This window comes from Coregonus clupeaformis, chromosome 34, assembly GCF_020615455.1.
Source record: "Coregonus clupeaformis isolate EN_2021a chromosome 34, ASM2061545v1, whole genome shotgun sequence".
Lineage (NCBI taxonomy): Eukaryota > Metazoa > Chordata > Actinopteri > Salmoniformes > Salmonidae > Coregonus > Coregonus clupeaformis.
This window is the reverse complement of record NC_059225.1, coordinates 52,721-75,415: the sequence shown is the minus strand read 5'-3', so window position 1 is coordinate 75,415 and position 22,695 is coordinate 52,721. Positions and strand designations below refer to the sequence as shown.

Below are 22,695 nucleotides of genomic sequence, written 5' to 3'. Positions count from 1 at the left end.
CACGGATCAGTCGTCCTGGTCCCTTTGCAGAAAAACAGCCCCAAAGCATGATGTTTCCACCCCCATGCTTCACAGTAGGTATGGTGTTCTTTGGATGCAACTCAGCATTCTTTGTCCTCCAAACACGACGAGTTGAGTTTTTACCAAAAAGTTCTATTTTGGTTTCATCTGACCATATGACATTCTTCCAATCCTCTTCTGGATCATCCAAATGCAAACTTCAGACGGGCCTGGACATGTACTGGCTTAAGCAGGGGGACACGTCTCGCACTGCAGGATTTGAGTCCCTGGCGGCGTAGTGTGTTACTGATGGTAGGCTTTGTTACTTTGGTCCCAGCTCTCTGCAGGTCATTCACTAGGTCCCACCGTGTGGTTCTGGGATTTTTGCTCACCATTCTTGTGATCATTTTGACCCCACGGGGTGAGATCTTGCGTGGAGCCCCAGATCGAGGGAGATTATCAGTGGTCTTGTATGTCTTCCATTTCCTAATAATTGCTCCCACAGTTGATTTCTTCAAACCAAGCTGCTTACCTATTGCAGATTCAGTCTTCCCAGCCTGGTGCAGGTCTACAATTTTGTTTCTGGTGTCCTTTGACAGCTCTTTGGTCTTGGCCATAGTGGAGTTTGGAGTGTGACTGTTTGAGGTTGTGGACAGGTGTCTTTTATACTGATAACAAGTTCAAACAGGTGCCATTAATACAGGTAACGAGTGGAGGACAGAGGAGCCTCTTAAAGAAGTTGTTACAGGTCTGTGAGAGCCAGAAATCTTGCTTGTTTGTAGGTGACCAAATACTTATTTTCCACCATAATTTGCAAATAAATTCATTAAAAATCCTACAATGTGATTTCCTGGATTTTTTTTTTCTCAATTTGTCTGTCATAGTTGACGTGTACCTATGATTAAAATTACAGGCCTCTCTCATCTTTTTAAGTGGGAGAACTTGCACAATTGGTGGCTGACTAAATACTTTTTTTCCCCACTGTATATTATATATATATATATAATTAGCATTTATTTATTATTATTAAGACTTAAGCGCCTTTCAAATTTCAGGTCTGCTCAGCTCAAACTTGAATGTTGTGAAAATTCTGTGCAACTTCCAGCGCACATTTACTGTGAACAGTGAGGCTGTACCCGCTTTAAGTTACAGTTTTAACAGTGGTCAAGTAGGCTACTGTGGCTATTTGATCATAATGTAGGCCTACCAGAGTGGCCTACCATCAAAAACAATGGAGAAAAACACATCCCGTAACATTTTAACATGGAAATAGCTGTTCTATCATTCAGCCTACAGTAGCAGCCAATGTGGTGTTCAATGCCTACATTCCATGAGACTTTTGAACAAAACAAAAACATGCAGGGCTTGACATTAACCTGTTTATCCATTTGTCCTTCAGACAAGGAGGTGACTGAAAATGTTATGTTTGATGCAAGAAACCACTTTACAAAATAAAATGCATTATTATTCCCATACCATTATTATAGAGAATCAGACAAATTATGATACACTCTGCCTATTGGCTACTTAGCATACTCAAGACCGTCTCAAAATACAACACTTCCCCTTTAAGACATAAAAAAGCTCTGTACCTGACTGGCTTTTCAAAGATAGCTGGAAACGCTCACATTTTGTGGTCTTTTTGGAAGCAACCACTACCCCATTGTTGACCAGAAATGAGCTATAATTGGGCTGTTTAACGTTTTACATTTACATTTTAGTCATTTAGCAGACGCTCTTATCCAGAGCGACTTACAGTTAGTGAATGCCTATGTTATAAAAAATAAAAAACAAAAAATAATCATACTGGGAAACGAACCCACATCCCTGCCGGCCAAACCCTCCCCTACCTTGGACGACGCTGGACCAATTGTGCGCCGCCCATGGGTCTCCCGGTTGCGGCCGGCTGCGACAGAGCCTGGACGCGAACCAGGATCTCTAGTGGCAGAGCTAGCACTGCGATGCAGTGCCTTAGACCACTGCGCCACTCGGGAGAATTTACGCAGCAGGTTACGAGACTGACCTTAAAGTTAGTAAAGGAGTTAGGGAAAATGCACTCCTAATTTGCTACGAAAATCACTTTGTATCGACGTGCCATGAAAAGAGTGTCTGTCCGTTCAGCCACCAATTAATGCCGAGTTCAAAAGAACTAGGAACTCTGGAATCTCCGACCTACGAGCGCTCAAGACAACTGGGAACTCGGGAATAAAACGAGTTCCGACTACTAAAAATCGTTTTTAACCGTCATCCAACTCTGGCCTCCCTCCAGAGCTCCGACCCGAAGACCACCCACACCATGACCTGACCCCGCATCCCTCAGAGCTCCCAATTGTCTTGAAAGCACCATTATTGGTCCTGTCCACCATTTGTCAATTGTGTCAGCTGAGGGTATATGGGCTACTTATGCCGCGTTCAAAACAACTGGGAACTCGGAAAAATACAAGGTGAAACCATGACGCCAGTGATATCCAGCTCGGAATGTCGGAGCTCCAGAAAGAGGCCAGAGTTCCGAGTTGGATAACCGTTCAAATCAAGTTTCTTTCCGAGTTCCCAGTTGTTTTGAATGCGGCATAGGCATAGTTTAACTTACTAACTAGCAAAGAATATGAACAAATGTGCACACGTGGCTACATGCAGCTCAAACTTTGATCTCAAAACAAGCGCATCTACTCGCGACTGCTCATACTGTAGCTTAAACACAGTCCAGTTCAAAGTGAATGGTACAGATACAGTGGGGGAAAAAAGTTTTTAGTCAGCCACCAATTGTGCATGTTCTCCCACTTAAAAAGATGAGAGGCCTGTAATTTTCATCATAGGTACACGTCAACTATGACAGACAAAATGAGAATTTTTTTCTCCAGAAAATCACATTGTAGGATTTTTTATGAATTTAGTTGCAAATTATGGTGGAAAATAGGTATTTGGTCAATAACAAAAGTTACTCAATACTTAGTTATATACCCTTTGTTGGTAATGACACAGGTCAAACTTTTTCTGTAAGTCTTCACAAGGTTTTCACACACTGTTGCTGGTATTTTGGCCCATTCCTCCATGCAGATCTCCTCTAGAGCAGTGATGTTTTGGGGCTGTCGCTGGGCAACACGGACTTTCAACTCCCTCCAAAGATTTTCTATGGGGTTGAGATCTGGAGACGGGCTAGGCCACTCCAGGACCTTGAAATGCTTCTTACGAAGCCACTCCTTCGTTGCCCGGGCGGTGTGTTTGGGATCATTGTCATGCTGAAAGACCCAGCCACGTTTCATCTTCAATGTCCTTGCTGATGGAAGGAGGTTTTCACTCAAAATCTCACAATTACATGGCCCCATTCATTCTTTCCTTTACACGGATCAGTCGTCCTGGTCCCTTTGCAGAAAAACAGCCCCAAAACATGATGTTTCCAACCCCATGCTTCACAGTAGGTATGGTGTTCTTTGGATGCAACTCAGCATTCTTTGTCCTCCAAACACGACGAGTTGAGTTTTTACCAAAATGTTCTATTTTGGTTTCATCTGACCATATGACATTCTCCCAATCCTCTTCTGGATCATCCAAATGCACTCTAGCAAACTTCAGACGGGCCTGGACATGTACTGGCTTAAGCAGGGGGACACGTCTTGCACTGCAGGATTTGAGTCCCTGGCGGCGTAGTGTGTTACTGATGGTAGGCTTTGTTACTTTGGTCCCAGCTCTCTGCAGGTCATTCACTAGGTCCCCCCGTGTGGTTCTGGGATTTTTGCTCACCGTTCTTGTGATCATTTTGACCCCACGGGGTGAGATCTTGCGTGGAAGCCCCAGATCGAGGGAGATTATCAGTGGTCTTGTATGTCTTCCATTTCCTAATAATTGCTCCCACAGTTGATTTCTTCAAACCAAGCTGCTTACCTATTGCAGATTCAGTCTTCCCAGCCTGGTGCAGGTCTACAATTTTGTTTCTGGTGTCCTTTGACAGCTCTTTGGCCATAGTGGAGTTTGGAGTGTGACTGTTTGAGGTTGTGGACAGGTGTCTTTTATACTGATAAGTTCAAACAGGTGCCATTAATACAGGTAATGAGTGGAGGACAAAGGAGCCTCTTAAAGAAGAAGTTACAGGTCTGTGAGAGCCAGAAATCTTGCTTGTTTGTAGGTGACCAAATACTTATTTTCCACCATAATTTGCAAATAAAAAACAATGCGATTTTCTGGAAAAAATGTTCTCAATTTTTTCTGTCATAGTTGACGTGTACCTATGATGAAAATTACAGGCCACTCTCATCTTTTTAAGTGGGAGAACTTGCACAATTGGTGGCTGACTAAATACTTTTTTCCCCCACTGTACATACAGTTGAAGTCGGAAGTTTACATACACCTTAGCCAAATACATTTAAACTCAGTTTTTCACCATTCCTGACATTTAATCCTAGTAAATATTCCCTGTCTTATGTCAGTTAGGATCACCACTTTATTTTAAGAATGTGAAATGTCAGAATAATAGTAGAGAAAATTATTTATTACAGCTTTTATTTCTTTCATCACATTCCCAGTGGGTCAGAAGTTTACATACACTCAATTAGTATTTGGTAACGTTGCCTTTAAATTTTTTAACTTGGGTCAAACATTTCGGGTAGCCTTCCACAAGCTTCCCACAATAAGTTGGGTGAATTTTGGCCCATTCCTCCTGACAGAGCTGGTGTAACTGAGTCAGGTTTGTAGGCCTCCTTGCTCGCACACACTTTTTCAGTTCTGCCCACACATTTTCTATAGGATTGAGGTCAGGGCTTTGTGATGGCCACTCCAATACCTTGACTTTGTTGTCCTTAAGCCATTTTGCCACAACTTTGGAAGTATGCTTGGGGTCATTGTCCATTTGGAAGACCCATTTGCGACCAAGCTTTTAACTTCCTGACTGATGTCTTGAGATGTTGCTTCAATATATCCACATCATTTTCATTCCTCATGATGCCATCTATTTCGTGAAGTGCACCAGTCCCTCCTGCAGCAAAGCACCCTCACAGCATGATGCTGTCACCCCTGTTCTTCACGGTTGGGATGGTGTTCTTCGGCTTGCAAGTCTCCCCCTTTTTTCCTCCAAACATAACGATGGTCATTATGGCCAAACAGTTCTATTTTTGTTTCATCAGACCAGAGGACATTTCTCCAAAAAGTACGATCTTTGTCCCCATGTGCAGTTGCAAACCATAGTCTGGCTTTTTTATGGAGGTTTTGGAGCAGTGGTTTCTTCCTTGCTGAACGGCCTTTCAGGTTACGTCAATATAGGACTCGTTTTTACTGTGGATATAGATACTTTTGTACCCGTTTCCTCCAGCATCTTCACAAGGTCCATTGCTGTTGTTCTGGGATTGATTTGCACTTTTCGCACCAAAGTACGTTAATCTCTAGGAGACAGAATGCGTCTTCTTCCTGAGCGGTATGACGGCTACGTGGTCCCATGGTGTTTATACTTGTGTACTATTGTTTGTACAGATGAACGTGGCACCTTCAGGCGTTTGGAAATTGCTCCCAAGGATGAACCAGACTTGTGAAGGTCTACAATATTTTTTCTGAGGTCTATGATGCCAAGCAAAGAGGCACTGAGTTTGAAGGTAGGCCTTGAAATACATCCACAGTTACACCTCCAATTGACTCAAATGATGTCAATTAGCCTATCAGAAGCTTCTAAAGCCATGGAATTTTCCAAGCTGTTTAAAAGCACAGTCAACTTAGTGTATGTAAACTTCTGACCCATTGGAATTGTGATACCGTGAATTATAAGTGAAATAATCTGTCTGTAAACAATTGTTGGAAAAATTACTTGTGTCATGCACAAAGTAGCTGTCCTAACCAACTTGCCAAAACTATAGTTTAACAAGAAAATTGTGGAGTGGTTGAAAAACGAGTTTTAATGACTCCAACCTAAGTGTATGTAAACTTCTGACATCAACTGTATATAGTATATTACATTGAATGTGGCTAATATTGCGTTGATTCGATCACAATTCCCACAGTAGAGTGAAACGTTGATAGTGTTAACTAAAGGGGAAAACTGTAGAAGGTTGAGTGAAGTTCAATCTTTTGCTTCTCTGTACAGGCTCATATTTCTTCTGTGCGGCAGTCCGAGGCGCGCAGCTTAGAGGGAACATTGCTTGTAGGTGATGTCCGTTACACCATCTGATGAATCCTTCAATCTCTGCCCTGTAGCTGTTGATGTCAGAGCCTTTGTTTAAGAGCCAGAGGACAGAGGTGTCTTCTGAGAACTTAACCACGGAGTTGTTGGGGTGCCTGCAGGCACAGTCGTTTCTATACAGTGTGAAGAGGATAGGGGAACTTAGTGGAAGCACCACTGGCAGTCATTACAGGTTTGAATCATTTTGAATAAGATTAGTGTTGTGGTGGCAGCATCATATTATGGGTATGCTTGTTACCGGCAGGGGCTGGGGAGTATGTTCGGATCAAAATAAATATGAAAGGAGCAAAGGACAGATAAAAAGTTAGAGGAAAACCCACCATAGTCTTCTGAAAACCTAACCCAGCGATAGTTTCATTTTTCAGCGGAACAATTAGACAAATTCTAATGCCAAAGACACACCAGAATGGCTTTCCAACAGTGTGGAGTGTACCTGAATGGTGTAGTAGTCCCAGTCCTGAACTAAATCTGCTTGGAAAAACAATGACAAGCATTGAATATTGTTGTCCTTAAAATGATTCCCGACCAAATTTACTGAGCTTGAGCAATTTTGACAGAAACAATGGATAGCTGTAATGGCTGTGAAAAGGTGCTTCCACCAAGTATTAACTCTGGGGTGTGAAGACATACACATTCAATACATTTTCATTTCTTTTTTTTATTATTAATTTGGAAAATGTTCTATAATTTTTCTTTCACTTTGAAAAAGAGGATTAAGTTGTGTAGATCTATAGGAAAATAATTAAATGTAATCCCTTTTTAGAATACATTTTAAGGCTGCAAAATGTGAAGACTGTGCAAGGGGTGTGTAGACTTTTACTAGCAACTGTATGTAGAAGCATGCAAATGCAATCCTGCCCTCATTAAGGTCATTATCATAAATCTTCATATCAAAAAAGATTTCTCGATATCAAAAATTACAATAATTGATGTCGATAATATATTTTTTTATATTGATAGGTAATGTTTTTATATCAAGTGTGAATTATTGATTTAAAAAATATTATTGATATAAAATAAAATAAATTATTGATATACAAAATTATATGAATAAATGTTAAAACTTCTTTCCATAGGGTATAACGATATCTCCTCTGAAGAGGAAAAAATTATCATGATAGCCTGAATACCGAGTGCTGGAGGCTAAAAAGTCACCATAGTGGCTGTCCATCAGATATCTATGGTAATGAAAGAAGGGGGGCTGTGTTGAAACCAGTGGTGGAAAAAGTAATCAATTGTCATACTAAAAGTCAGATACTTTAAAAACGACCCCTCCCAGAGGAAGCAGCCGTCGCCATTTCCTGTCCTAGAGAGGATATGCAAGTTTAGGGTCCACCTCTGAAGAATGACGAAGGCTATTCATGAATTGGGTGTGGGAATTTCCACGTGGAGTTGATAAACATCAACAAATAGGGCCCTGACAGTTGTCAGTGTCGCTAGTTAGCATGCGAACCTCATCTAGCTAATGTTATTTTTCATTCAAAAGATAAACCAGCTGGCTCTATGGCTGGTTCTGGAGCTGGATTTGTCATAAGCATTTATTTATGCAAAACTTCACCACAAATGGAAACCACTGGCCTATCTTTGACTTCGCCATCTATATTACCTCCGAAGTTTTGGCATCTTCCATCAATTGTTGCCGCGAATCCACCATAGAAATAGTTAAAATAATAAAATGAAGCTCCGGTAATATGGATAACTATTGAAAGATAGCTGATATCCGTTTTTCTCAATGATTTATATATACACTAGATGACTGACAGAGGGTAGTGTTTTGAGGTCACCGCGCCTCCATCATGGCAAACCCCCACCATTGTAAAAATATTTTGGAAGTTATAGAAATGCATTTATTAACGTCTACATTTGTTTTTGACACGTTTATTCTATTACAAACACCTTAATGCATACTTTTACATTATATTATGTGAGCTAAACATAAAAATATATATATTTAAAAATCATTAAAAGTGTAATTTTCTGACAGTTCTAGTGTTACTGTCCCCACTACAACAACAACAAAAATAAATACATATAATTTTGTCCTTTAAACATTTAATTGAAATACTGTAGAATTACATTTATTCGCCGTGGAGGACTGCTCCTTCTGGGGAGTGCCAATATGGCCGACCGGTTGCTTCAAAGCCTCTCACTGGCCAATACATAACATCAGCAATCCAGGGTTTATTTACATCACTGTTTTTTTCTACATGTATGGACACGGTGCAGCCTTTAGTAGGTAGGCTGCTAGCAGGCTTCGGCTGTGGTATAGCAAATCCAAGTTAGCCCGTGCTCATTGTTCTCACAGGGGAAGTGAAATCATAGGCTACAATGACTTTGCTCATGATCATGCATGTCACAAATGTAAGATCCTTGAACTTTCTTTCATGGGTGCCTTTTCATTATCTGGATAGACACTTGTGGTTTCTAACTAACGTTACACCAATGGGGGGAGCGGGTTTGCAAAATGCTATCATTTCATGCAATTATAACATTATTTATATAAATGATTATCCTTAAATACATTATTATAGAAATTATTTAACTTGTATACAGTCGATTACTTTTGGGTGTCAGGGAAAATGTATGGGATTAAAAAGTACATATTTTCTTTAGGAATGTTGTGGAGTAAAAGTTGTCAAAAATATAAAGATACCCAGGAAAACTACTTAAGTTGTAGTCTACTTCAAAGTATTTTTACTTATTTACAGCACATGAAACACATGCAGGGGCAGTTATATGATTTGGTTTGACACAGAGACACACACAGTGCTTCCGAGGGCAGATACATGTCAATGCCATGCAGGAGCTAGGCAAGGACACTGAGGTCAAATGTAAACATATAGAGACAGCTGAAGCATAATGGTGTCCATAGTGCAGTTCAGCAACAGTTTTTGGCTCACTATGAAATCTATATAACTACCACGCAGTTATTCAACTCACCTTCTACAGTAGGCCTATGCATTAATATTATTTGAATGTGAGAATCACAAGAGGGATTGAATAAGGGGGCAGTTAGTAGCCTATGTGATTGTAATACAAGCAGCCTTATAAATCTACAAGTTGCCTAATAAACAACAAAAGTTGGAATAGGCCTAGGTCAAGATACAGCCAGGGTCATGCTGTTGCCTAAACAAGGTCGGGGAAACTGAAAAAAACTGCCTTAAGCACTTGTAATTTACATTTACATTTTAGTCATTTAGCAGACGCTCTTATCCAGAGCGACTTACAGTTAGTGAGTGCATACAATGTTTAATATTTTTTTATTTTAACCTTTTTTTTTTATACTGGCCCCCCTGTGGGAAACGAACCCACAACCCTGGCGTTGCAAACGCCATGCTCTACCAACTGAGCTACATCCCTGACTTTTACATGCATTTTCAAGTGGCCACACGAAGAAGAAGTAATGGGGGTTTGAGGGTGCATGACAGTCATGAGGGAAACGTGTTAACATTTTCAGCAATGAGACAACACATGGTAGCAGTAAAAAAATAAAAAATAATCACCAAACATAAAAACACATCCAACTCAAGATTTAGGCTAATTGGTGCAAAGGTTGTATTAAACTACTACTTATTTTGCAATATTTTCTAGATAAGACCAAATCGCCTATGGTAACAACTGCACTAAAAGCCTATTTTGCGTCGGTCAACTCAAGTCAGATTTTTCAACAGTGTCGCTAAATGTGGCGATATGTTGGATTTTATGGGATTTGCTTGCAAACCATCACCCAACAAAATGTAGCATATTAATCACAGCATCTGCTGTGATGTAACGTGTAACATTGCAATGATACAGTTACACGGCAGATGCATTACAATCAAAGATCATGCAGTCAATTGATGCAGCATCATTTTTAATTCGGAAATGTCAAACAATGTAACCAACAACATGCATGGGCCAGTTCACGCCGCATTGGCCGAACCGCAGCATTTCCTTTAAATGTAAAATAATAAAAAATATATTTAAAAAAAGTATATGCTTAAAATTATAAAAGCAGATAGCCTAAATAGACACAAATCCAACAGCCTTACCTCTTATTCAGTCTTTCATTCAGATATATGTTCCGCACTCAACTGGTTTGTGATGGTGCTAAGGCATAGCAAATTCTGTCGAATGCCATGTTTAACCATTTTGTTCAAACGGATAGCTCTCTGACTCATACCCTACTAGCCTAATTCTACCGTGCAAAGGGATGCGGGACCGTAGTTCTAAACTGCGATGCAATGAATGATAAATCCACCCCACAAAACACGCATATTGACAGCGGTGTGGGATGCAGCAGAGTAGCCTAAATGCATAACTGATGGTCGTTTATGGAAGTGATGTGCAGTTCGCGAATGATTCATTCTTTTTAAACGACTCTTTTACCTGACTCGAGAGTCATGATTCATTTTTCTAAGTGACTGGTTCATTTTAGTCGTTCGTTTGCAGAGACGTACTACGACCACCACTTGTCTGTCATATGCGCGCAAGAAAATAGATCATGAGCATAGAGAAGAAAAATACATGTTTAGAATTGACAATTGCTCGCATGGTGCAAGAATGACTGCAATTCATGTATTATTGAATATTGTGATGGACAAAGCTTTGTAAAACCAAAACATACACAGCCTCTTCTCAACAAACTCGAACTCTAGAACGAATCGTTTGGGGAGCTGCAGTTCGCGAACGACTGTGCTTATCACCAGAGAGGAAGAGAGAGGGCCAACTCGGCTAAAAATATGTCTCCCTCCAGCAGGTGGCGATTTTCCGTGGTTTCGCCCACTAAGCAAGGAGTTTTTGTATGGAGATCCAATGAGTGTCGAATTTGGTCAACAAAATTGAATGGCTTATTTGCTACGTGAGGTTTAATTGAGCGAATATAAGTTTCGTAATACTTAAATTGTTACAAGTGTACTGATATAAGTAGGACACGTGACATCCAGCTTAGTGGGTAAGAGCGTTGTGCCAGTAACCGAAAGGTCGCTGGTTCTAATCCCCGAGCCGACTATGTGAAAAATATGTCGATGTGCCCTTGAGCAAGGCACTTAACCCTAATTGCTCCTGTAAGTCGCTCTGGATAAGAGCGTCTGCTAAATGACTAAAAAATAAAAATAAAAAAATATATAAAAAAAACACTTTATATCGGCGTTGTCTCGAGATGGCTATGCATTTTCATGATACGAGGCTAGTAGCAAAGCATCTCTCTCCATTGAATACAGGTGGTTAACGTCAGCAACCATTATCAAATATTTTAAAAAGGGTTACAATAATGAGATGTTTCCACCAATTCAAAGAAAGTATAGGCGGGAGCTAGACAGCCCGTCGTACCATTTTGTGGACAACGACTCCAATTGTTAGGGCGGAGAGACAGGTATCTTGTCAGTTTATCCATAATCTTTGTTATCACCTTGCCTGGCTACCCAGACTCCTTGTTCCGATCAAACACTATGCCACGCCCACGGACGTTTCTTGTCCGCAATGAGAAGTAATACATTTACATTTTCGAAGTATGTGGCGAAGGAGAGAGCAGCGGAATAATTGAGTCTACTAATTTATCACCCTCACGGCAGTCAAGCAATGCATTCCGCCATGAGTCGTTAACAATCAAGTCCTGTTCCGGCCACAATTAGACCTAGTTTCAAATGTATCAATAAATTATCTTATTTGTATGCCTGAAACATTAACATTGCTTAAAGCAGACGTTTACAAGTCTCCGTCACAAATGGCAACTCCATTAAGCCCTCTATGCTGAACGAGAGGCTCGTAGAATCGTGACTTTCGAGTTTTTATTTAATCGTTCGCCGGTAGGGGGTCCTGCATGCTCTGGGCATTATTGACTCAAATGCACGAAATTAGTCGAAAGATTCTTTCTTTTGACTGAACGAGTCGAAAAGATCCGAATCAGTAAAAAGATCCGAACTTCCCAAGGCGCTTAATCCTATGGGGATCGAATTACATCAAAATTCTTAAAGAGATATTCACACACAATCACACGACAGGTCCCCCACAAGTTATTCATTTTTTGTCCACATATGGCGCATGTGCAGAACTTTTATTTTCACATGAGGTTAAAGCAGAGAGAAAGTGGGTCTACAAAAGACCCACGTTTGGAAAGTCTGTTGAATAATGCGATCCTTTAGATGTGTTTTCTCAAATCTTTGATTTAAGTATGAAGCCTTTATTGTTACAATAGCTTACCTAACAAAGTTGTTCATTGCTGTGATCTTTGTAAATCCAGTTCTATTCACTCATCTATGTCGTTAGATCTCAGTGACATGAGATGAGCTATAGACCCAAGTTATCAGTGCAATTCCCATTCTCACCACCAGATGGCAACAACCCCTTCTTTATTTGGTGTACACATTTCCCAGTACTACTTACCATAGAGAGAATGTATATGTATCTCTGTGTATTCAGCATTGCTTGTGGTACCTGTCCCTGCTGTAACTTTGATCATTTTAGCCTACTTTGTCCTATCAATTGTGCTGTGAGATTGAGCCTACTCATTTCATCACTTCCCTCCCCCGTCAGTTTACCATCCAGAGGATCCCTCGTAGCAGTGAGGTGTGTCAGTCCTGGAGTTCCTCTGTGGTCAACACCCTGCTGTACTCCATCCCTCTGGTGTTCAGGCCAGACATGGTATGTTGAATCATAATATAATATGTCATATAGCGTAATCAGGTCTGACATAGTACTTTAGGTTTTCACTCTCAGATCAGACATGCAAAGTTTATTCATAATAGAATATAATCCGGCCAGATCTGGGACCAGGTTGTGGTACCATTTTCCCAACTTGTCATTTTCAGATACCTTTGCTACCACATCACTATCAACATTTGTCTGCCAGCAATAATCTACAATGTTAAACATTTCATGGCCTTCAGTCCTCTCACTAGTCAAAAGTCCCGCCAAGTCAGTGTGTACAATCTCTTCCTGTATTGTAATATTAATGACATATTCATGATTCATGGGCCTTTCAGTGGTCTAAGTCTATTTTTTGGAGTAAACCAGTTCACTCAACTCAGACTCATTCCCATCTCATTTTCTCAGCAAAGACTTTGTTCTTTATAGCTTTGTCTTATTGTAGGCCTACTTGTAGATAGGCCTAGATATCAACTCATGAGTTCAGTTCTTTGATATTTCTTGTCATTTTGCTATTGTGAATTAGAAATAATGAAGCACAATTATTTTCAAAGAATTGATAGTCTGCTTACTTCTTCAGTTTGATGTTTAACCTGGCACGGGACAGCTTATGAGATGTATCAAGTGTCTAGTACGATAAAAGCGGCTGCATAGCTTATTATTTCTACCTCTTGAGAGGGAGAGAGAGAGACTGAGGGAGGGAGAGAGAGACAGAAAGGGGAAGAGGAAGAGGGAGAGAGACAGAGAGGGGAAGAGGGAGAGACAGAGAGACAGAGAGGGGAAGAGGGAGAGACAGAGAGACAGAGAGACAGAGAGGGGAAGAGGGAGAGACAGAGAGGGGAAGAGGGAGAGACAGAGAGACAGAGAGACAGAGAGGGGAAGAGGGAGAGACAGAGAGGGGAAGAGGGAGAGACAGAGAGACAGAGAGAGGAAGAGGGAGAGACGGAGAGACAGAAAGGGGAAGAGGGAGAGACAGAGAGACAGAGAGGGGAAGAGGGAGAGACAGAGAGACAGAAAGGGGAAGAGGGAGAGACAGAGAGACAGAGAGGGGAAGAGATAGGGACAGAGATGCAGAGAGGGGAAGGGGAAGAGATAGAGAGACAGAGAGACAGAGAGGGGAAGAGGGAGAGACAGAGAGACAGAGAGGGGAAGAGGGAGAGACAGAGAGACAGACAGGGGAAGAGGGAGAGACAGAGAGGGGAAGAGGGAGAGACAGAGAGGGGAAGAGGGAGAGACAGAAATGGGAAGAGGGAGAGACAGAGAGACAGAGAGAGGGGAAGAGGAAGAGACAGAGAGGGGAAGAGGGAGGGACAGAGAGACAGAGAGGGGAAGAGGGAGAGACAGAGAGACAGAGAGGGGAAGAGGGAGAGACAGAGAGACAGAGAGGGGAAGAGGGAGAGACAGAGAGATAGAGAGGGGAAGAGGGAGAGACAGAGAGACAGAAAGGGGAAGAGGGAGAGACAGAGAGATAGAGAGGGGAAGAGGGAGAGACAGAGAGACAGAGAGGGGAAGAGGGAGAGACAGAGAGACAGAGAGGGGAAGAGGGAGAGACAGAGAGACAGAGAGATAGAGAGGGGAAGAGGGAGAGACAGCGATACAGACAGGGGAAGAGGGAGAGACAGAATTGGGAAGAGGGAGAGACAGAGACAGAGAGGGGAAGAGGGAGAGACAGCGAGACAGAGAGGGGAAGGGGGAGAGGGAGAGACAGAGAGATAGAGAGGGGGAGAGGGAGAGACAGCGATACAGACAGGGGAAGAGGGAGAGACAGAATTGGGAAGAGGGAGAGACAGAGACAGAGAGGGGAAGAGGGAGAGACAGAGAGACAGAGAGGGGAAGAGGGAGAGACAGAGAGACAGAGAGGGGAAGAGGGAGAGGGAGAGACAGAGAGGGGAAGAGGGAGAGACAGAGAGACAGAGAGGGGAAGAGGGAGAAACAGAGAGACAGAGAGGGGAAGAGGGAGAGACAGAGATACAGAGAGGGGAAGAGGGAGAGACAGAATTGGGAAGAGCGAGAGACAGAGAGGGGAAGAGGGAGAGACAGAGAGACAGAGAGGGGAAGAGGGAGAGACAGAGAGGGGAAGAGGGAGAGACAGAGAGACAGAGAGGGGAAGAGGGAGGGGAGAGACAGAGAGGGGAAGAGGGTGAGACAGAGAGGGGAAGAGGTTGAGACAGAGAGGGGAAGAGGGAGATACAGAGAGACAGAGAGGGGAAGAGGGAGAGACAGAGATACAGAGAGGGGAAGAGGGAGAGACAGAAATGGGAAGAGGGAGAGACAGAGAGACAGAGAGAGGGGAAGAGGAAGAGACAGAGAGGGGAAGAGGGAGGGACAGAGAGACAGAGAGAGGAAGAGGAAGAGACAGAGAGGGGAAGAGGGAGAGACAGAGAGACAGAGAGAGGAACAGGGAGAGACAGAGAGACAGAAAGGGGAAGAGGGAGAGACAGAGAGACAGAGAGGGGAAGAGGGAGAGACAGAGAGACAGAGAGACAGAGAGGGGAAGAGGGAGAGACAGAGAGACAGAGAGGGGAAGAGGGAGAGGGAGAGACAGAGAGGGGAAGAGGGAGGGAGAGACAGAGAGGGGAAGAGGGAGAGACAGAGAGGGGAAGAGGGAGAGACAGAGAGACAGAAAGGGGAAGAGGGAGAGACAGCGAGACAGAGAGGGGAAGAGGGAGAGGGAGAGACAGAGAGGGGAAGAGGGAGTGGGAGAGACAGAGAGGGGAAGAGGAAGAGACAGAGAGGGGAAGAGGGAGAGACAGAGAGACAGAGAGAGGAAGAGGGAGAGACAGAGAGACAGAAAGGGGAAGAGGGAGAGACAGAGAGACAGAGAGGGGAAGAGGGAGAGACAGAGAGACAGAGAGGGGAAGAGGGAGAGACAGAGAGGGGAAGAGGGAGAGACAGAGAGACAGAGAGGGGAAGAGGGAGAGACAGAGAGACAGAGAGGGGAAGAGGGAGAGACAGAGAGACAGAGAGGGGAAGAGGGAGAGGGAGAGACAGAGAGGGGAAGAGGGAGGGGAGAGACAGAGAGGGGAAGAGGGAGAGACAGAGAGACAGAGAGGGGAAGAGGGAGAGACAAATAGATAGAGTTGGGTGGGAGGTTTCTACAGGACTGAACAGAAAAACCTGGGCCTCCCACTTTCTTTCTCCCTCGCTCTCTACCCCTCCTCCCTTCCTCTCTTCTACCGTCTCCTCTCCCCCTCTGTGTGTTGTGTAATGGCGGGGGCTGGGGGCCGGACTGAGGGAGAAGGGCCTTGTTCACAGGATGTGGCAGGACCTGACTGGTTCCTCACAGCCAGCTGACTGTAGCCTAACAGGGATGAATGGAGGGAGAGAGGGAGGAAGGGAAAAGAGGGGTGTAGCGCAGAGCGTGAGTTTATTACCCTTATACTGTAGAGATGTACATACAAAGTTTTACGAATCTGTTCAACACTCTCCCTCTCTCCTTCTAACATATAGTGTTTGTGTCAGCACTAACAGCATGCATTCTTGAGGATAACTAAAAAGCTGACGTTTATTTGTTTTGACCAAACATGAGCATGTCTGTGTGGGAGCGGTGGCAGGAAGCAGGGGGGTTTCACAGTGGAGGCAGGATACATTCTGGGGAGTAATCACAGTGAAGTGTGGGGTCAGGCCGGGGGGCTGGGCAGATGGGAAGAGAGGGGGAGTGGGGGTCTCTGTAAGGAGAGGAGGAGTGGGGGTCTCTGTAAGGAGACGGGGAGTGGGGGTCTCTGTAAGGAGAGGGGGAGTGGGGGTCTCTGTAAGGAGAGGGGAGAGGGGGTCTCTGTAAGGAGAGGGGGAGTGGGGGGTCTCTGTAAGGAGAGAGGAGTGGGGGTCTCTGTAAGGAGACGGGGAGTGGGGGTCTCTGTAAGGAGAGGGGGAGTGGGGGTCTCTGTAAGGAGACGGGGAGAGGGGGTCTCTGTAAGGAGAGGGGGAGTGGGGGTCTCTGTAAGGAGAGGGGGAGTGGGGGTCTCTGTAAGGAGACGGGGAGTGGGGGTCTCTGTAAGGAGAGGGGGAGAGGGGGTCTCTGTAAGGAGAGGGGGAGTGGGGGTCTCTGTAAGGAGAGGGGGGAGTGGGAGTCTCTGTAAGGAGAGGGGGAGTGGGGGGTCTCTGTAAGGAGAGGGGGGGAGAGGGTCTCTGTAAGGAGAGGGGAGTGGGGGTTTCTGTAAGGAGAGGGGGAGTGGGGGTCTCTGTAGGAGAGGGGGAGAGGGGGTCTCTGTAAGGAGAGGGGGAGCGGTGGTCTCTGTAAGGAGAGGGGGAGCGGGGGTCTTTGTAAGGAGAGGGGGAGCGGGGGTCTCTGTAAGGAGAGGGGGAGCGGGGGTCTCTGTAAGGAAAGGGGGAGCGGTGGTCTCTGTAAGGAGAGGGGGAGTGGGGGTCTCTGTAAAGAGAGGGGGAGTGGGGGTCTCTGTAAGGAGAGGGGGAGCGGTGGTCTCTGTAAGGAGAGGGGGAGAGGGGGTCTCTGTAAGGAGAGGGGGAGTGGGGGTCTCTGTAAGGAGAGGGGGAGCGGGGGTCTCTGTAAGGAGAGGGGGAGAGGGGGTCTCTGTAAGGAGAGGGGGAGCGGGGGTCTCTTGAGGTTGTTAAGCGTGTGTTAGCCATAAAAGGACATTTGTGAGATCACACACACACACCCCATCACCCCCACTGTTTCCTTCCCCAGATGTGTCAGCACAATCCAATAAGATGACAGCTTCTTCACAGTGAGAGGTTTGAAGTGTTACTACTTTTGTTTTGCTAGAATAAAACGTAGTTACATAATGCATTCCAGAATACATTTGGGCTGTATATTGATGTAAGTATTGTTTTCCCAAGGTTGGTTTCAGACAAGGACATTTATTCTTATTTGGAAGCACTTCTTATTGAGGCCAGGGTTACACCTTTCCTACAATCAGGTGTCTTATTGAGTTCCCCATATGACAATGCCCTCATCTGGTCTAAAGGTGAAATTACATATAGACAATCCATGGCTCAGTCTATAGTAACACTTGGTTATGTGGCTAATGTTAACCCTAATCATGTATAGCAGTGACAGATAGCCTAGGTCCTACCTCTCAACAGACTAGGTCCTATGTCAATTGGATCCTCTAGACACACTCAACTTTTCCATGACTGGAAAACAATTGGGAGAACCGAGAATAGTGATGGAAGAATATATATTTTATATAGTGCAATGGCTATGATTGAAGGTCAAACATTGAACCAAACCAAATGACCGTGGCCAAGGATCCCCACGGTGGCCTTCCCAGTACTCGGCATTCCTGTGTGAGCTGTTAGGTACAGTAGCTTCTGCTAGGGCTAAGCAAAAGCCAGGCTTAGCTTTTCCACGTTTTTTTTCCCCCTGAATGTTCACTCCACTCCGCTCCACTCCGCTCCGCTCCGGTGGTGAAACACCATATGGTTCATCTTAACCTTATTAGGAAATAAGGTTAGAGAATGGAATGGAAAGGAATGGATTGTTTGGTTGTTTCTAGAAAGATTCCGACCAGGAATACGATACTACCGTCCCTCTCTTTTCCTCTGCTTTCATGTTATATTTAAAGGTACTGACATGGACTCTAATCAGGCTTTTGGATTGATTGTTAACCAAACATGTCAGGGCCGGCATGTAGGAATATAGAACGAACTGGACCTCAGACATTCCATGCGTGTATATTAGCTCATGTATGTATATGAGACACTGCACAACACATTTATGAGCCACTGTCTGTGTTGAATGTATCCATATAAATTGGTTTCAGATGGTTACTGTTGAAACTTTGCTGGTAGCCCCGAATAAGCTATTTCTTTCGGGGACTATGTGCTCTGCCTAAAATAAAAGGTAACCCTTTACATTAGGTTGCTTTTATACCTGTATAGTAACACTGTAATTACTAGTAACAACATTTATTTTAATTTGTGTGTGTCACTCATTCTTATATCTCTGCTGTTTATCCCCTTATATAAAACATTCAGGCATCTATAGGTTGAATGTGGGCCCTATTCACTGTTGGTCGGTATTTCACTGGAACCACCAGTTCCATCTGTTTAAACAGAGCCTCTGTGACATCTCCCCATCTCCACGGTAACCCAACACCCATCCCCACTCCAGCTGTCAAAAATAATAATAATAAAAAAGTAACATTCACAGACGTTTACGTCAAGCAGCTGTGTAAACCGCCGATCTATCAGAGAGGCAGTCTGCAAGTCAGCACCTAATACATAGAGTCTGTCTGTGGGAGGAAGAGAGGAGAAGGCATGTGGCGGGCCAACTCATAAACCCACTGACTCAGCCCAACTCTTTTGATGAATCGATATTTCTCTGGCGCTTGATGAGGTTCAGGTCATATATCCACAGATCTATCGCTCTCTACACTCAATAATGAACCATATTGTATTCGTAGAGGCTGACAGTATTGAAAGGAGGAGGTACGGTTATCTAGAACTTTCTACGCCCAAACTGGCCAAAGATATACAGGTAACTGCCAAAATGAAGGAAACACCAACATCAAGTGTCTTAATAGAGTGTTGGGCCACCACGAGCCACCAGAACCACCAGAACAGCTTCAATGCGCCTTGGCATAGATTCTACAAGTGTCTGGAAATCTATTGAAGTGATGCAACACCATTCTTCCACAAAAAATGTCATCATTTGGTGTTGATGGTGGTGGAAAACGCTGTCTCAGGCGCCGTTCCAGAATCTCCCACACACACTTTAAATCCACTATGCTCCTTTGAACTCCTTCTTTCAAAGTCATTGAGATCTCTTCTTCTATCCATGATAACCAAAGTAATGGGCAACTGGGCATTTTTATACATGACCCTAAGCACGATGGAACGTTTTGATTACTTAATTAACTCAGGAACCACATCTGTTTGGAAGCAGCTGCTTTCAATATACTTTGTATCCCTCATTTACTCATGTGTTTCCTTTATTTTGGCAGTTACTTGTATGTTCACTCTGGTTTGAATTGTCACCAGCTAGGCTCGGCTACTGCTCCTTGGGCAGAAGTTTAGGCTTACAGGGAGCTTAGTACAGCCAGTATAGCGGGCGTACAGACCTGGTCTAGTTTCTTATTTCAGACATGAATTACATGCTATGTCATCGTCTCAGGCTCACTCAGGTACAACGTGGTTGTGATCTGCGGAAGTTTTTATAACACTTTTGAACACCTGTAGACAGTCTAGTCTGCTGTCTGGTGACTCACCCCATCTACCCCAGACAGTGAATCAGGAAGTGACTACAATTTACGATAGACAGACAGACAAACGCCTCACCTGCTGTTGCTCAATGTGTTGTTGACTATAGACATATGCCTGGTGCACTGTTTGTTGTGATGATGTTATCAGGTATGTGACTTCTCTCCGGTTTTAGCACACTCCTCCTCAACCTGTGATGCATCATCAACACCTCACTCAGATGTGACGTGCAATTAGTATCTCTCTGTCTGTCGGTCAACTGAACAAATTATGGGCCTTGAACAAATGGACAGGTGTCCCTAGCATGCCTGTGGTCTGATGTCGTACAGCTGATCGTCATGGAAATCATGTGCGGGTTCTGCTCATTCTAGGCCTCAGCAAGGTTGTGTAGCAGGGCTGAATCATGCCTGTTCCCAGAACACAGCACAACAGAAGAAGGGTTAGTCAGTAGGCCTATGGTATAAACCCCACGGTGCCAACACACACACCATGCCAGGGAAAGCATGCTAGGAATGTTCCAGTCAGGTTTATGAATGCAGCGCTACAAAAGAAAGGCTTTAGAGAGCCAACACTCTTCTTACGTGAGGTGTACTGTGATTCCAATGCTAGAAATGCCCAAACTAAGCCCAATCTAAGAAGCTTTCCCAGCAAAGGCCACTGCTTTTTTCCTGGAATACATAATGTATGAATAGAGCAGTATAGTGGACAGGGGTGGAAGTTTAGCATTTTACTGAATATTTCACTCAATACGTTTCTTCCAAATGGAACGCAGACCTATGTTGAGGGTTTCCCTTACAAAGCAGCCATAAACCAAGTGTACAGGAGTTGTAGACACAGTCCATCCGTATGTACTGTAGGGTAGTTAAACATAGAATTTCATTGCAACCACCAGCAAATATGGGTCCATTTCTCAGTCAATTCACCACCAGTGAATCCAGTATCTTAGGTACAGTGCGGAAGGGCGAAGGGAGGGGGCACAGAGAGTCCTCCAGCCTTTGATTTATTTTGTGTTGAAGCCTCACTCTGCTTCCACTCAAATTTGCACCTGTGTGATGACAGATGGAGACAGTGTTTTTCCCAATTAGGACCTAGCTGAGAGCAAACACTCATGGCTCAACGCTATATAACCTTTTGAGCTAGAGTGTAGAGTCAGCTATTCAGCTCTTCAATGCTGGCTGACACTGACCTCACTGCTAGGAACTGGAGCTGTGAGGACGTGAAATATGCTGATGTCAGGCATGGTTATCAATCACACCTGTTTTAATGAGATATTGTACTTCTAGTACTGTTACTGTGTGAATTATGGCATTTTTAGTAAATAACAGTAGTTATCTGATTGTTTCAGTAGTAATAATTCAAGTATAATCAGCCCCTCCCCCCAACCCTGTTAATGACAGTATGATTGTAGTGCCAGTATGGCTTGATTTCCATGACGGTGTGGAGAGGATATTACAGTGTTTGTTGGTGTGTGTGTGCCCAGACTATGTCTGTGCTGAGAGAGCCAACGTTATGAGAGAGCTAGCTGTATGATGTATATTCCAGACCCTACGGCCCTGTGTCTCCACAGCCGTCTGTCTGTCTGCTTTCCTGTAATTCCCCTACTCCCCAAACCCTACTCCCTCACTCTCTTCTAGCCCTACACCCTCTTTCACTCTCTCCTGCTCCTCCTTCCCCTACTCCCCAGACCATACTCCTTCACTCTCCTCTAGCCCACAAGGTATGGAGTCTCCATAGTTCTATATCCTCTCTGTCTCTCTGTCTCTCTCTGTCTCGGTCTCTCTGTCTCTCTTTCTCTACTTCTTTTTCTTCTTCTTCTTCTTCTTCTTGGACTCCTCTAGGCATGAAGTTGCTCTCTATTGGCCCGGATCTATGTCCCCTCTTTCTTGCTCTTCTCAGTTTCCTATTACTCCATCTCCTTGCTCTTTCTCAAAATATCCATCTCCCTCCATCCCTCCCTCCTGACTGTATATCCAGAGCCAGCAGAGTACAGCACATTCTGTTTCTCAAGAGTGAGTTGAGAAGGAGTGGAGGCGCAACTTGGTGATTTTGAGGGCTTGTGAGTGGCTTGGAGTGTCACGGTGTTTGAACATGTGCTCATCCCTCTCTTTAACTCACTCACTCTCACCTTGATAACCTAACCTACTGGAACCAGCCTGATCGCTACATTGACCATTCTATTTCACCTCTCTCTCTCTCTCTGTTGTTTCAGGTGCTGCGTAACGGCCCAGGGACCTGCACCCCCTGTGCGCTGCAGGAGTTCTCCTGGGATTGAAGAAGGTCCTGATAGTCTACGTCGAAAGCATCTGCAGAGTTGACAGCTTGTTCCTCTCTGGGAAGGTCCTCTACCCTCTCAGACTTCTTCTTCATACAGTGGTCGACCCTGAAAGACAAATACCCCAAATCCATCTACCTAGGAAGGATAGTCTGACACTAATCAGACTATGATGGAACAAAGACTGCCTTCGTTGTTCCTGATACAACTTTTTCATTATGTTACAAATGGGAACACTTTGCCCTGAAAAAAAAAAACATGCTTAATAGTTTGCTTGATTGATATACTGTGATCAAAATGTTTCTACAACTCCAATGAAAAGACTTTGGAACATAGAGCTCTATACATAGTTACTATGTAAAGATGCTTTGGATCAGTGGAATGTGTTATGTAATGTTACTTTAATATATGGTACAGAGTACAGTGTAAGAAATAGAAAATATATGTAGCTATACCTGATTTGAGTGAGGTGTTG

At 44.0% G+C, this 22,695-nt stretch overlaps 1 protein-coding gene and 1 pseudogene across 3 annotated transcripts in view; one reads left to right on the top strand and one right to left on the bottom strand.

Annotated features, from left to right (window-relative positions):
• The window catches only part of tlcd4a (TLC domain containing 4a), a 24,398-nt gene extending 13,922 nt beyond the window's left edge, over positions 1-10,476 (bottom strand). For all 3 annotated transcript variants that reach the window (XM_041862260.1, XM_041862262.1, XM_041862263.2), the window contains exon 1: positions 10,192-10,476. The gene's annotated coding sequence lies outside the window, so the exon portion shown is untranslated. The remainder of the gene's footprint in view (positions 1-10,191) is intronic.
• Positions 1-22,695, top strand: part of LOC121549571 — a 26,998-nt pseudogene extending 4,303 nt beyond the window's left edge.